Below are 16,303 nucleotides of genomic sequence, written 5' to 3' on the forward strand. Positions count from 1 at the left end.
ATAATTTACTTCTTTTGGAAATGTGTTTAATTCTGAACAAAGATATTGTGAATGGAAGATTTGGAACTGACTATCAAATCGGTGACTAAACATTTATTGGGCATTTAGTGAGCGAGTGAGTTGGATTTAACGCCATTTTTAACAGTATTCCATTTATATCACGGCTTAATGTCAGTTTAATGTGGGAGGAAAGCCCGAAGTGATGCAGGCCTCAGACGTTTATCACTTCGGTGAAACCCACGATCACGGGTATGGTGCTGACAAACCTAGCAACATTATCGGGGCGAACCGGGATTCGAACCTACAATCATAGGTTTCTGGCGTACCCAAGGGGGGCAACTCTGCACAGCGAGTCGCGGCGCCTTAGACGACTGGGCCACCCGTGCCTCCTATTGGGCATTTAGGGTGTAGTGTGATAGATTATGGTTTGGCATCGAGTGACATGTTCCCCGATAATGATGAATGTCTCTGTAAAAAACATGAACGGTGCCATTATGTAAATGCGTTCAGAAATAACTAAAGATAACTCATACCTTATTAAGTAAAACAAAGTTTACAATGAATACAGATAACTGTGTGGAATCAAGAAGAACCAGTTTGCACAATGTAAAAGGAGTGACCTAGAAAATGCAGCAGCGGTAGACTCTAAACGTTTCTGGGACATCATAAAACGTATGTCTGGACTTTCGCAACGACCCAACCCTATTGATATACAAGACTGGGGGACTATTTCTCGTCGCTGAATTCTGAACCAATGGGTATTCAGAATAATCTTGGTGAGGTTGAGGACATAGTGACAGGTCATGGTTATGTGTAAGTACTGACAATTGACATATTAGAATCCACAATCACCAGATCCGAACTTTTTGAAAGCATCAGTCCCTGGAAACATAATAAATCAGCTGGCTTGACGACATCTATGGAAGCCATTGTACAAACATGGTTTGAGTGCTAAAATGGGTAAAATGTTACAATCCTTGTACAGTTATGTAAAGGCCTGTGTTCGTTCAAACAACAGAGTATCTGGTATATGTGTTGCTTCATGGATGTGGGTCAAGGGTGTATGCTTTGTCCCCTTTTGTTTCAGTTTTTTTCATAAACGAATTGGTTACAAGATGGAACAAAACTGTCGTTTTGGTGTTAAGGTAACATCCGGAATTTATTTATATTTTTCTACTTCTATTAGCGGAAGACCTTACTGTGTAAAAATGAAGTTGAATATCTTACATGATGACGGTTGTATATGGGAAATGCCAGTCAATCTATCAAAAACAAAAATAGGGGAGGTTTATCACGTTATGAAAAAATGGTATTATGATGGAAATGCATATAAAGTAGTTACTGGATACAGTTATCTTGGCTTGTATTTTAGCAATAGATTACAGAGATCGAATGCTTAATAATATTTCAGTTGAGGCAAGAAAGGTGTTCATGGTCCTGTTAATTTGTATACATTCCTTGAAACCACACTCGCCTCACTTTTACTTAAAATGTTTTGATACAAAGATAACACCAATACTTTTATACGGAGCTGGAATAACATGCAGGAATCTCGTATACCCCCAAAATGTTACAATATGCTGCAGTTGTACGATGAACAAGGCCACGTAAATTGGGTAACGAAACTTAAATCTGTTACTTTCAGATTAGGATTTGGTGATGTCTGGTACTTTAAAACATGTGGTAATAAAACCGCGTTTTTAAATATGTTACGTCAGCGGTTAAAACCTTTTTTTTCAGGTTTGGCATGGTAATTTATGCGAAAAACATCCATTTCATGTGAGAACTATTTGAGTAGTATAACTGTAAATAAAATCAGGACTCGTTTGGGGTTCAGTTCAATATTCCTCGTGAATTTAGAAAATGTAAAGTTTGTAACCTAAACAATATCGAAAATGAATATCACTTTTTTTATATTTTTTATATGTTATAGCCATCTGAAGCAAAGTTCTTACATCTTTCCAAATATTCTGAAGTTTAATACACTACTGTCATCGCAAGACCCTATTATCAATATGAATACAGGAAAGTACTTGTTTTTACGCCAATGCTGTAAGAACACAAATACAAAAATAAACTTGGATAATATGCAATTATGTTACATCTGCTTTTTCAAAAATAAAATGCAAAGAAATGTGTTGTATTTGATACTGTTTGCACCTAAATTGTATTTCGTTTGTACATAAAGTCCCATGGCCTACAAGTACTGAATAAAGTGAAGACTAATTATTCGTAATAGCTTCCTTCAACTGTGCGCATTTATTCAGGAACAACAGAAAGTAGAGCCATTGAACTTGTGTAAGTGCAGTACACCTTTCATATTCCAACAACCACTCAACAAGGACAACCTGGTCGTTATTAACAGGTTTTTTATTGGTCATAACTGACGATTTTGTAAATCTTGAAACAAAGGTGTATCTAGGGACACTATACAATATGACGTTATTTACGTTACTTCCTTGCTTCCATGGTAGCGGAAAGGGCATCTGCAGAGCTGATTAATCAATATTCAGAGAGTTACCATCAAGGCAATATAACTTTTATGGCGAAGGGTTCGAATACCAAAACATATAGCAAGGGAGATAAACTACAACCGTGTCGTACACTCCTGGTAACAGGAAAAGGAGGAGAAAGGTGAGCATTAACTAACACTGAACTTTTAATATCTATGTACAAAAATTGAACCCAGCGGATAAATTGAGGACCAAACCCATATTTATGTAAAGCCTTAACCATAAAGTTATGATTAACACAGTCAAAAGCCTTTTCCTGATCTAGACAAACAAAGGATACTGACAACTCTTTTTGTTCAACATAATCAATGACATTACGTACTAAATGCAAATTTTCATGAATAGATCTACCCTTCACGGCACATGTCTGATCCGGGTGCACAATGTTAGAAATAACCAAAGACAATCTATTATCCAGAGCTCGAGAAAGTGCCTTATAATCAACACATATTAAATTATTGGAGACCTATTAGTTTGCTAAGTATGGGTGTTTACTATCCTTACAAAAAGAGATATACAACCATGTTTTTGACTGGCACATATATGACCCAAGTTATAAGAGGAATTGTATATATTTGATAAAATGTCTCCAAACAGATCCGAAATGTTAAATAGAATTTTTTAGACAAACCGTCCAAACCTGGAGACTTATTGGAGTCCATACTTTTAAAGGCTGCAAAAACTTCCTCTTTTGTAATCATACCTTCACACATGTCTGACACATTCCCTAAAGATGGCAAATTATCTATAAGTTCATCACAGTAGAAATCATCAATGTCCTCTTCAGTGAACAAATTAGCAAAGATGTTTCTGCAATGATTAGAAATGTCATTCTGTGAAGTGTAAACATTTTGATCATCAATTAGTTTATGGATAACTTTATCACCTAAATGTTTAAACTCAGTTTGCAAAAAGACCTTAGAAGGCTTTTCGTTATTGTTTAAATGCGTTGCGCGTGAACGAATAATTGCACCTTGAGCAGTATCAAATATAAAATTGTACAACTGCTTCTTACCAGCAGTAAGTTGATCAGTAAAGCCTCCTGGAGACCTACTCTCAGCTTCTAATAGATCTCTGTATCGGCGCTGTAGTTGAAACTGAACATTTCTCTTGACAATTACTTTTTTAACACAGTAGCAGGAAATAAATACTTTGATTTTACCTTTAAGATCCTCCCACTCAGAATGTGACAGAGTGTCCTTTACATCTAAGTCCAGTCCAAAAATTTCGAAAAGACACCTGGAAATCTCTGTCTTCTAAAATAGAATTTTCCAGTACCCTGGACAAACTGAGATCGAATCTAAGATCATAAAATCAAAAGGAAAATAGTCATGGTCCGAAAAGGAACATTGTGTTAATCTACAAGTATCGACATTATCCAAAACAAAAGAAGATACGTAAAATCTATCAAGTCTACATGAAATATTACCCTGACGCCATGTAGTGACAATACTTCTTGGATACGGAAAGCGAAATGGATCCTTCAAATGATAATTATTCTGAATGTTCAGAGGAGTTTTAGATCCATCATTTCCTGCAAGAGGATTACCACCAACTTTGTCTAATGAAATATCCATTACAAAATTAAAATAACCTCCAAGTATTACAAAACCCGTGTAACTAGATGAACATTTATGGTATTAAGAAACTGTCTTCTATCAGTGGCATCGTTTGGACAATAAACATTAATAAATCGGAACGATTTATCACACATATCAACATCTAGTACTTATAAACTACCATCAAAATCATAATGAAACTTTATAATTTTAAAGCTATGTTTATTAGATAGCTAAATACCTACCCCACAAGAAGCCCCTGTACCGAAACTCCAAAACGCCTTGCATTCCAACTCTCATTACCCTCTTTCACACAAGCAACGTGCGTTTCTTGCAAAAACAAAACATCTGCATTCATAGCCTTCCATTCATGCTTCAACATTCTCCTCCTAACCCCTCCCCTTAAACCAGAACAATTTAATGTACAAATGGAAAACATTCTAGCATTCTTTCTCTGTGCGCTATCGTTAGATGGTGCCATCATAAACTTCAATCATCACCAAACTTAAACAAGCATACTCACGTGAAAGAGATAATCCATTACAGGAGCACACATATATCACTTCCACAGGGAAGAGTCCAGTACGTCTATGTTTAAGTCCATATTCCATTCCATTGTCCATAGGCGTTTGTGTGTCCGTATTCAGTGAAAGCAAGTTCAAAGATTATCATCCGGTGGATCAGTTCTCTGCTTTTTCATCTGGGTCTCAGAAGCGGATGTTCCCAGCCTAACCACACCCTTTGGCTGCAGAGTAACCGGAGCTGCTGCTACGACACCAGATGGCACACCTGACAAGCCATGTGTAGAAGGAGGAGTCCTTTGAGGTGAAACCTTTTTTACTGCCTCTGAATACGTTTCAGTCCCATGGTGCACATCTTCATTGCCTCCGACTACACTGAAGGTGTCCTCATGTCCGTCAGACTCCTCACTGTCCAAAACTTGACCAATGCGATCCTCAGAGTTCACAAGTTCTGCCTCTGTTTGACCTTCTGACATATCAGCATCTTGTTCACTCTGGTCATCCATCAAGTCCACAGCCTGTCCTTTCTCGATGGCATCAACTTCATCCAGAACTTTGTCGGACACATCAGACAAGGATTTTTCATCATATGGCTTCCTGGAGGCACCATTTAAAACAATTCCACATGGAAACAACGATCCAGGTAAGGCATCTTCCTAAGTTGGTGGATTTCTGGACTTCCGTGGATTAGGGCACACTGCTCTCACATGACCTAATCTTTGGCACTTGAAACAGAGTGACATGCGTCCAGGAGTAGTAATTAACATTGTCTCTCCATCTTCAAACCGAACAATATATGGGATCGCATTCCTGCCCTCATCACTCACCTCAAGCGTAACAATGGCCAGACCACTATTACATGTAAGGCCCCCTGAAACAACAGTACTGTCCCAGGCCACATCAAGGACATTTCCAAATTGAGAAAAGTATTTTGCTAAAAAACATATCCTCAAGTTCAGGGGAGCCAGTGGCATCTCAACCTCACTGTTTGTTTCTCATAGGGGGAGGTGGTAATCCGAAACCCCTGGCTTGTCACTAGGGCACCAGCCTTGCACACTTATCCGCGCTGCTCCTGCTTTTGAAAGTAATAAATCACCTGTTATTCTTCTCCTTCTTCCAAATACCACGAATGTCAAGATACTTTATGTGAGGCCTCAAGAAAAGATTGAGGCCTCAAGAAAAGATTGTACTTCTGTCAATGTTCCTGCAATCCGAAGTATCCAGGGCAACGGTACACTTCGCCACATATGGGTCATAGTACTGTGGGTCAATCTTTCCTCCAGGAACAGCATTGGCCAAAGCCATCACTGGAACTAGAAGCAGCAACTGGGGGGTGTCCGAAAACAGAAGGCAATGCCTAGCCCGCCCGTAGACCTGAATAAAGAGAGACTCAAAACCGCTTTATGTAGAAACCACACACCTCGGATGGACCTCATTGGCTATGGTACCGCCACTGCGCAAAGCTAATATTATAACATGTTCATAAGAAGGTTAATGTTTCAAGGACCTACCAATGCCTAGTCTGAACTAATGTGCATACTTTAACAAAAAGAAAGCTGGTTTAATTAGCCACAAGCCCTGACACTGACTGGCAGTACACACCCATTCAAGTGCGACCCTAGTAACCATCTGGGGATAAGTAAAGTTTGGGCAGACACCTTGAGTCTCAATTGAAATAAAATGGGCGGCAAAAGAAAGTATAGGTCGAGTTCCATGATCGATAAAAAGATAACAAGAAGAGGTTTTGTTGTGAATGATAATATAATCTAGGGAGGGGTAAGAAATGATTGATCAACCACAGTTTGAATGAAATTGTGCAATCACAAGTAATGTAAGCTCAAGGTAAACAATGGTGGGGTAAGAAATTTCATTTTCAAAAGGTGTCTGAAATGTGAACCAAAAATTTGTCAGACACACTACAAGTCCATTGTCGACACAGATGCCTTCAATAGCGTGTATGACCTCCAGCTGCTTCAATGCATGCTGTGATACCCCGCCTCATCAATGTCGTCAGTCTTCTGATGACGTGGACTTGAATCCGTTGCCACTCGTCTCTCAGGGCCTGCTGCAATCCTTGTCTGTTGACGGGAGGCCGAGGGCGTGCTCTTATCTGTCTGTGAAGATGGTCCCACAGATGTTCAATAGGATTCATATCGGGTGAGTGGGCAGGCCAGGGCAAAACGTCAACGTTCTGCTGGTTTAGAAAGTTCCGAGTCAGTCTTGCAGTATGGGGCCTGGCATTGTCGTGTTGAAGCAATCTCCCCTGCTGTTGGTTTTGTAAGAACGGAAGCACAACTGGCTGCAACACTTGGTCTCTGTACTGCAGAGCGTTCAGTTCTCCCTGAAAAATCACCAAATCAGTCTTCTGATCTCCTCAAATACCGCCCCACACCATGACACCTCCCCCGCCGAATGGATAGACCTCTCGAATACACGCCGAAGCCAAACGTTCCCCCTCTGCGTCGGTAAACTCGTTCTCTGCTGTCATTTCGAAACAAGTTAAACCGACTTTCATCAGAAAACAGCACTCGACGCCAATTTCTCACTTGCCAGCGTCGAACCTGCCTAGCCCATCGCAGTCTCAGGCGTCGATGTTGAGCAGTCAGTACCATTACTCGGAAAGGACGATACGCTCGGATTACAGCAGCACGAAGTCGTCGTAGTACTGCACGTTGGCTAATAGGATGTCCCAACGCTGTTGCTGCCATCGCCATCGCCGTCGCCGTTGCCGTCGCCGTCGCAGTAACGAATCTGTTTCGCAGGTGAATAAGCCGTACCTGACCGTCTTCCAGTGGTGTTGTCACTCGGGGTCGTCCGGTTCTAGGCCTGTCCGTTGTCCTCCCTGTCTGCCTGTACCGTTGAATCAGCATGGCTACAGTCAATGGTGTACAACCAAACCTTCTGGCATATGGACCTGTGTTGCCCCCATTTCGGCAATACCGATGGCTCTCTCTCTCTCTGCTCCTGTGACAGTCGTGGCATTTCTTTCATGTGCTTTCATCACGTGTGGTTATACCCTGCAGATGAACGCATTTATACAGCTAACATGCACGTGCAGTTTATGCCGTAGGCGGGAAACCTGTTTCACCATTGTTTTTGTCACCGCACGATCGCCGTCAAAGGTGGCGCGTTCGGGTGAGGTGTGTTTTTTGGTACCTGTTCCTGGGCAGTCATATTCCCAATACCCACTTTCCACTAGTTATCACTGGTTTTAGGAAAATTACAAATTGAAAACCTATGCTTTTTTTGCCGCTTAGTTTATGTAAAATTCATTTAACACAGGCGGCAATGATGAGTGAAGTGAGGGCTTAAGCCATCGTAGGATATACGTTCATGTTAGCAGCAAGGTGACATGCGCGACAGCAGTGCTCGGCGGGAATAATCATCCATTCGAACATAATTAAGTGGAGGCTGCGATAATCTGAGATTTCATAGAAATCCTAAATGATCTAAGTTTTAAAACAATTCATATACAGACGGTTTATCCCTGGGTGCCTTTCCACACCATGCCACCGTGGGCATGTAAAAAGCTCATCAGGTGCAAGAAAGAGAGAAAAAATATAAGTTTGATAATGCAGTCTGTTCATTTCACTTATAAACGTTCATATAACTCTCAATTAAAGTGCGAACATCAACTTCGCCTCATATTGCCACCTGAATGCTGGATGCAGCTTGATGTGTCAATAATGGGTGGAATGTAAAGATTAAAAATATGGAACGCTTCACGAATTTGCGTGTCATCCTTGCGCAGGGGCCATGCTAATCTTCTCTGTATCGTTCCAATTTTAGTATATGTACTGCGTTAGCAATACACTTCGGTCTTATGATTACGTCCTTTTATAGGGAGGAGATTTGGCTGGCTTTCCAAACACATGAACTATATATGCATGTTACCGTTCAGTGTAGCAACTTAATTCATGCACAACGATCAAACTAATTTTGGTTCTATGCGTACATTTTAGTGGTTTCTGGTTCTATTGTGGTAACACTCTCAAGGGCTTTAGGTATATTATACAGTCGTTTTAGACGTGTTTGGTACCATTAATAATCGACGGTGACGCAGAATGCGCGGAATTACATCACATCCGTCTGCAGCAAAAGCATATGATATGTAGAACGTTTACCAGACGACATATACGCGCTACCTAGCGTAAAACCGTCCAAGGGCAATTAAAATTAACTCTAACTGTCATACTTTTAAATCGTTCACATTTGCATAGCTGTGTATCAATAACATGGAGGAATAGTTTTTGTTCAATACACAGCCAGTCGTAACAAGATGAAACTAGAATGACAAGATCATAATGTTCGGGTTGTGTGTGAAGCGAATAAGAAAAAAACTCACTGTTTTCCTCAATTGAAGTTCTATTTTTATATTAGTTATGAGGCCCCCGTAGGAGCTAACAAAAATTGCGCATCCTGCCCAGTGAAGGGCGTCAGCGCAGGATATTGGGATTAGTTTTCAGCTAGCAATAACCACGCCTCGGATGGACCTCTTTTTTTTTCTCTTTTTTTTCTTTCGTATAAATACACATAGACACATATATATATATACATATTTACATCAAAACTGTACAAATATATGTTAAAATCGTATATATACAATTGAAGGGATCTACAATTTACAAAATGATACATATGTCAAACAATATTATAATTTTTGACACTTTTATAAAACTTGACTTAACTATCAAAATTAAATTGTATCTGATTGCTGGGGGACAGTTTAAAAAAACCCATCTACATCAACCCAGTATTTCCTAAACACATCATTTGGAAATCGTACCTTATCACATAAAATTCTTAAACGCAGTTTTTCAACAAATCCAGCAAACATACCTGTTGATGATGTTGACTTAAGCCAAACTTTAACATTGGATCTAACCTGCCAAATGTGATATTTCGCAAGACACACAAGATATAAAATAACTGACAGCTTATATTTGCAGTTAAAGCGAGGAAGATTATGAAACCTTATCATATCAAAATCTAAATCAACCACACCGCATGATATATCAAATATCCAATTATGTACAATACCCCACATGTCTTAAACTACTTCACATTGAAAGAGCAGGTGCCTTAAAGTCTCTGTTTCAGAACAAAAAGTTCATTTTCTATTAAATGTAAATCTACGACAATTCCATGTTTAATTAGTTAAAACAATACAATGCATAATACGCCATGCAAAACTCTTGCACAGAGGATCCAGGAAAGGATTAGACAATGACTGAAAGCTTACTGAAAAGTCAATGTTTGGAAATAAGGTAATGACTTTGGATTTCATCACAACATCATTAATTATTAAGTAATAAAAGTCTTTTGTATGCATAGGAGTATTCCAATCAAAATGTGGATAAAACGTCATAAAATACCTATAGGATATCAAACATTTTTCATAATAGCTGGGAATGACTGGAGAATGTGGAATTAAGTTCGAGGCAAAACTAGGACTGACCTTTCTCAGAGCCATTCCAACCCAGTATAGAGCAAATTTAGCCCTCTTGGAAGAAGAATTATTGATGAACGTATGCAAATGAAATAAGTTCAGAGCATGAAGACGTGAAATAAGATGTACAAAATTTACACCACCATTTGAAAGGGTATTATATAATATGTGACGGTTAAGTGGCTCTAACTTATGTGAATCCCTAAAAGAAACTAAAAGCCATCCTTTGAATCAACTTACAATAATGGCTTGGCATCTGTGTAACTCCTGCTGTATACCAAACCTTGGACATAGCCATACTTTTGATAATAGTGGACTTTCCATATACTGACAACTGTCTATCTTTGAAACCAATAAATAGCACTCCATGAACTTTTACCAAAATATCATTCCAAATGTCATCACAGGTAATGTTCCTGCCAAATTTAACTCCCAATATTTTGCAAGATTCTGGCCAAGATATCCCAAACGGGTGATCCGCTGAAAACTTCCACTTTCCAAATGTGATTCCCTTCGTTTTATTAACATTTAGTTTTGCACCAGATGCTTTTCCATACCATGCACTCAACTGAAGCAAACGTTTCACGCTCTGACCATTCACACAAATTCCAGTACCATCATCCGCATATGCTGAAAACTTAGCTTCTACACTTGAACCTGGGAGTTTTATACCTGAAATTAAACTGTCATTTCGTACTTTTATGGCAAAGGGTTCGAATACCAAAACATATAGCAAAGGAGATAAACTACAACCTTGTCGTACACTCCTGGTAACAGGAAAAGAAGGAGAAAGGTGACCATTAACTAACACTGAACTTTTAATATCAGTGTACAACAGTTTAACCCAGCGGATAAATTGAGGACCAAACCCATATTTATGTAAAGCCTTAAACATAAAGTTATGATTAACACGGTCAAAAGCCTTTTCCTGATCTAGACAAACAAAGGATACTGACAACTCTTTTTGTTCAACATAATCAATGACATTACGTACTAAATGCAAATTATCATGAATAGATCTACCCTTCACAGCACATGTCTGATCCGGGTGCACAATGTTAGAAATAACCAAAGACAATCTATTCTCCAAAACTCGAGAAAGCGCCTTATAATCAACACATAGCAAACTAATAGGTCTCCAATTTTTTAATAAGTATGGGTGTTTACTATCCTTACATAAAAGGGATATACAACCATGTTTTTGACTGGCACACATATGACCCAAGTTAAAAGAGGAATTGTATATATTTGTTAAAATGTCACCAAACAGATCCCAAAATGCTATATAGAATTCTTTAGACAAACCGTCCAAACCTGGAGACTTATTAGAGTCCATACTTTTTAAGGCTGCAAACACTTCCTCTTTTGTAATCATACCTTCACACATATCAGACACATTCCCTAAAGATGGCAAATTATCTATAAATTCATCACAGTAGAAATCATCAATGTCCTCTTCAGTGAACAAATTAGCATAGAAGTTTCTACAATGATTAGAAATGTCATTCTGTGAAGTGTAAACATTTTGATCATCAATTAGTTTATGAATAACTTTATCACCTGAATGTTTAAACTCAGTTTGCATAAAGAATTTAGAAGGCTTTTCATTATTGTCTAAATACTTTGCTCGTGAACGAATAATTGCACCTTGAGCAGTATCAAATATAAAATTGTACAACTGCTTCTTAACAGCAGTAAGTTGATCAGTAAAGCCTCCTGGAGACCTACTCTCAGCTTTTAATAGATCTCTGTATCGGCGCTGAAGTTGAAACTGAACATTTCTCTTGACATTTACTCTTTTAACACAGTAGCGGGAAATAAATACTTTGATTTTACCTTTAAAATCCTCCCACTCAGAATGTGACAGAGTGTCATTTACATCTAAACCAGTCCAAAAATTACGAAAAGACACCTGGAAATCCCCGTCTTCTAAAATAGAGTTGTTAATTTTCCAGTACCCTGGACCAACTGAGATCGAATCTAACATCATAAAATCAAAAGCAAAATAGTCATGGTCCGAAAAGGAACATGGTATTAATCTACAATTATTGACATTATCCAAAACAAAAGAAGATACGTAAAATCTATCAAGTCTACATGAAATATTACCCTGACGCCATGTAGTGACAATACTTCTAGGATACTGAAAGCGAAATGGATCCTTCAAATGATAATTATTCTGAATGTTCAGAAGAGTTTTAGATCCATCATTTCCTGCAAGAGGATTACCACCAACTTTGTCTAATGAAATATCCATTACAAAATTAAAATCACCTCCAAGTATTACAAAACGCCGTGTAACTAGATGAACATCTATGGTATTAAGAAACTGTCTTCTATCAGTGGCATCGTTTGGACAATAAACATTAATAAATCGGAACGATTTATCACACATATCAACATCTAGTACTAATAAACGACCATCAAAATCATAATGAAACTTTATAATTTTAAAGTTCAGTTTATTAGATAGCAAAATACCCACCCCACAAGAAGAACCTGTACCGAAACTCCAAACCGCCTTGCACTCCAACTCTCTTTCAACACTCTGACCCTCTTTCACACAAGCAACGTGCGTTTCTTGTAAAAACAAAACATCTGCATTCATAGCCTTCCATTCATGCTTCAACATTCTCCTCCTAACCCCTCCCCTTAAACCAGAACAATTTAATGTACAAATGGAAAACATTCTAGCATTCTTTCTCTGTGCGTTATCGTTAGATGTTGCCATCATAAACTTCAATCATCACCAAAATTAAACAAGCATACTCACGTGAAAGAGATAATCCATTACAGGAGATAATCCTTAACGAATATATCCACAGTGAAAAATGTGAAAAATACACAAGTAATCCAGTGAGTTTTAAATCACTAAAGAGAACGTCAAAACACACATATATCACTTCCATAGGGAAGAGTCCAGTGCGTGTATGTTTAAGTCCATATTCCATTTCATTGTCCATAGGCGTTTTCGTGTCCGTATCTATTGAAAGCGAGTTCAAAGAATATCATCCGGTGGATCAGTTCTCTGCTTTTTCATCTGGGTCTCAGAAGCGGATGTTCCCAGCCTAACCACACCCCTTGGCTGCAGAGTAACCAGAACTGCTGCTACGACACCAGATGGCACACCTGACAAGCCATGTGTAGAAGGAGGGGTCCTTTTAGGTGAAACCTTTTTCACTGCTTCTGAATACGTTTCAGTCCTATGGTGCACATCTTCATTGCCTTCGGAGACACTGGAGGTGTCCTCATGTCCGTCAGACTCCTCACTGTCCAAAACTTGACCAATGCGATCCTCAGAGTTCACAAGTTCTGCTTCTGTTTGACCTTCTGACATGTCAGCATCTTGTTCACTCTGTTCATCCATCAAGTCCACATCCTGTCCTTTCTCAATGGCATCAACTTCATGCAGAACTTTGTCGGACACATCAGACAAGGATTTTTCATCATCTGGCTTCTTGGAGGCACCATTTAAAACAATTCCACGAGGAAACAACGATCCAGGTACGTCGTCCTCCTCAGTTGGTGGATTTCTGGACATCCGTGGATTAGGGCACACTGCTCTCACATGACCTAATCTTCGGCACTTGAAACAGAGTGACATGCGTCCAGGAGCAGTAATTAACATTGTCTCTCCATCTTCAAATCGAACAATATATGGAATCGCATTCCTGCCCTCATCACTCACCTCAAGAGTAACAATGGCCAGACCACTATTACATGTAAGGTCCCCTGAAACAACAGTACTGTCCCAGGCCACATCAAGGACATTTCCAAATTGTGAAAAGTATTTTGCTAAAAAACTTAGCCTCAAGTTTAAGGGGAGCCAGTGGCATCTCAACCTCACTGTTTGTTTCTCATAGGGGGAGGTGGTAATCCGAATCCCCTGTCTTGTCACTAGGGCACCAGCCTTGCACACTTTATCCGCGCTGCTCCTGCTTTTGAAAGTGATAAACCATCTGTTACTCTTCTCCTTCTTCCAAATACCACGAACGTCAACAGACTTTATGTGAGGCCTCACCAAAGAAAGGATTGTACTTCTGTCGATGTTCCTGTAATCCGACGTATCCAGGGCAACGGTACACTTCGCCACATATGGGTCATAGTACTGTGGGTCAATCTTTCCTCCAGGAACAGCGTTGGCCAAAGCCATCACTGGAGGTAGAAACAGCAACTGGGGGGTGTCCGAAAACAGAAGGCAATGCCTAGCCCGCCCGTAGACCTGAATAAAGAAAGACTCAAAATCGCTTTACGTAGAAACCACACACCTCGGATGCACCTCATTGGCTATGGTACCGCCACTGCGCAAAGCTAATGTTATAACATGTTCATAAGAAGGTTGTTGTTTCAAGGACCTACCAATGCCTAGTCTGAACTAATTTGCATACTTTAACAAAAAGAAAGCCGGTTTAATTAGCCACAAGCCCTGACACTGACTGGCAGTAGTCACCCATTCAAGTGCGACCCTAGTAACCATCTGGGGATAAGTAAAGTTTGGGCAGACACCTTGAGTCTCAATTGAAATATGTTAAATTCATTTAACACAGGCGGCAATGATGAGTGAAGTGAGGGCTTAAGCCATCGTAGGATATACGTTCATGTTAACAGCAAGGTGACATGCGCGACAGCAGTGCTCGGCGGGAATAATCATCCATTCAAACATAATTAAGTGGAGGCTGCGATAATCTGAGATTTCATAGAAATCCTAAACAATGATCTAAGTTTTTAAACAAATCATACAGAGACGGTTTATCCCTGGGTGCCTTTCCACACCATGCCACCGTGGGCATGTACAAAGCTCGTCAGGTGAAAGAAAGAGAGAAAATATAAGTTTGATAATGCAGTCTGTTCATATCACTTATAAACGTTCATATAACTCTCAATTAAAGTGCGAACATCAACTTCGCCTCATATTGCCACCTGAATGCTGGATGCAGCTTGTTGTGTCAATAATGGGTGGAATGTAAAGATTAAAAAAAGGAACGCTTCACGAATTTGCGTGTCATCCTTGCGCAGGGGCCATGCTAATCTTCTCTGTATCGTTCCAATTTTAGTATATGTACTGCGTTAGCAATACACTACAGTCTTGTGATTACGTCCTTTTATAGGGAGGAGATTTGGCTGGCTTTCCAAACACATGAACTATATATGCATGTTACCGTTCAGTGTAGCAACTTAATTCATGCACAACGATCAAACTAATTTCGGTTCTATGCGTACATTTTAGTGGTTTCTGGTTCTATTGTGGTAACACTCTCAAAAGCTTTAGGTAAATTATAAAGTCGTTTTAGACGTGTTTGGTATCATTAATAATCGACGGTGAGGCAGAATGCGCGGAATTACATCACATCCGTCTGCAGCAAAAGCATATGATATGTAGAACGTTTACCAGACGACATATACGCGCTACCTAGCGTAAAACCGTCCAAGGGCAATTAACTCTAACTGTCATACTTTTAAATCGTTCACATGTGCATAGCTGTGTATCAATAACATGGAGGAATAGTTTTTGTTCAATACACAGCCAGTCGTAACAAGATGAAACTAGAATGACAAGATCATAATGTTCGGGTTGTGTGTGTGAAGCGAATAAGAAAAAAAACCCACTGTTTTCCTCAATTGAAGTTCTATTTTTATATTAGTTATGAGGCCCCCGTAGGAGCTAACAAAAATTGCGCATGCCGCCCAGTGAAGGGCGTCAGCGCGGGGTATTGGGATTAGTTTTCAACTAGCAATAACCACGCCTCGGATGGACCTCTTTTTTTTCTTTTTTTTTATTTCGTATAAAGTTTTGTCTTCAAAGAAGACTACATAAATACACATAGACATACACATATATATACATATTTACATGAAAACTGTACAAATATCTGATAAAACCTTTTATATACAATTGAAGAGATTAACAATTTACAAAATGTTACACAGTATTTAAACTTTTGACACTTATATAAAACTAGACTTAACTATCAAAATTAAATTGTATGTGATTGCTGGGGGACAGTTTACAAAAAACACCTACATCAACCCAGTATTTCCTAAACACATCATTTGGAAATCGTACCTTATCACATAAAATTCTTAAACGCAGTTTTTCAACAAATCCAGCAAACATACCTGTTGATGATGTTGACTTGTGCCAAAATTTAACTTTGGATCTAACCTGCCAAATGTGATATTTAGCAAGACACACAAGATACAAAATAACTGACTGCTTATATTTGCAGTTAATGCCAGGAAGATTATGAAACCTTATCATAT

The 16,303-nt window shown here is 39.1% G+C and overlaps 3 non-coding genes across 3 annotated transcripts; all 3 read right to left on the bottom strand.

Moving 5' to 3' along the window:
• Nucleotides 1–8,299: 8,299 nt before the first annotated feature.
• Nucleotides 8,300–8,405, bottom strand: LOC124111629. The gene has a single exon (XR_006857510.1). It is a non-coding gene; the product is annotated as a U6 spliceosomal RNA (small nuclear RNA).
• A 6,608-nt stretch (nt 8,406–15,013) lies between these two features.
• LOC124111632 lies at nt 15,014–15,119 on the bottom strand. The gene has a single exon (XR_006857513.1). It is a non-coding gene; the product is annotated as a U6 spliceosomal RNA (small nuclear RNA).
• A 573-nt stretch (nt 15,120–15,692) lies between these two features.
• Nucleotides 15,693–15,833, bottom strand: LOC124111623. Its single transcript, XR_006857504.1, has one exon. It is a non-coding gene; the product is annotated as a U4 spliceosomal RNA (small nuclear RNA).
• Nucleotides 15,834–16,303: the final 470 nt, after the last annotated feature.

Source organism: Haliotis rufescens, unplaced genomic scaffold, assembly GCF_023055435.1.
Source record: "Haliotis rufescens isolate VD_foot unplaced genomic scaffold, xgHalRufe1.0.p SCAF_2, whole genome shotgun sequence".
NCBI classification, from domain to species: domain Eukaryota; kingdom Metazoa; phylum Mollusca; class Gastropoda; order Lepetellida; family Haliotidae; genus Haliotis; species Haliotis rufescens.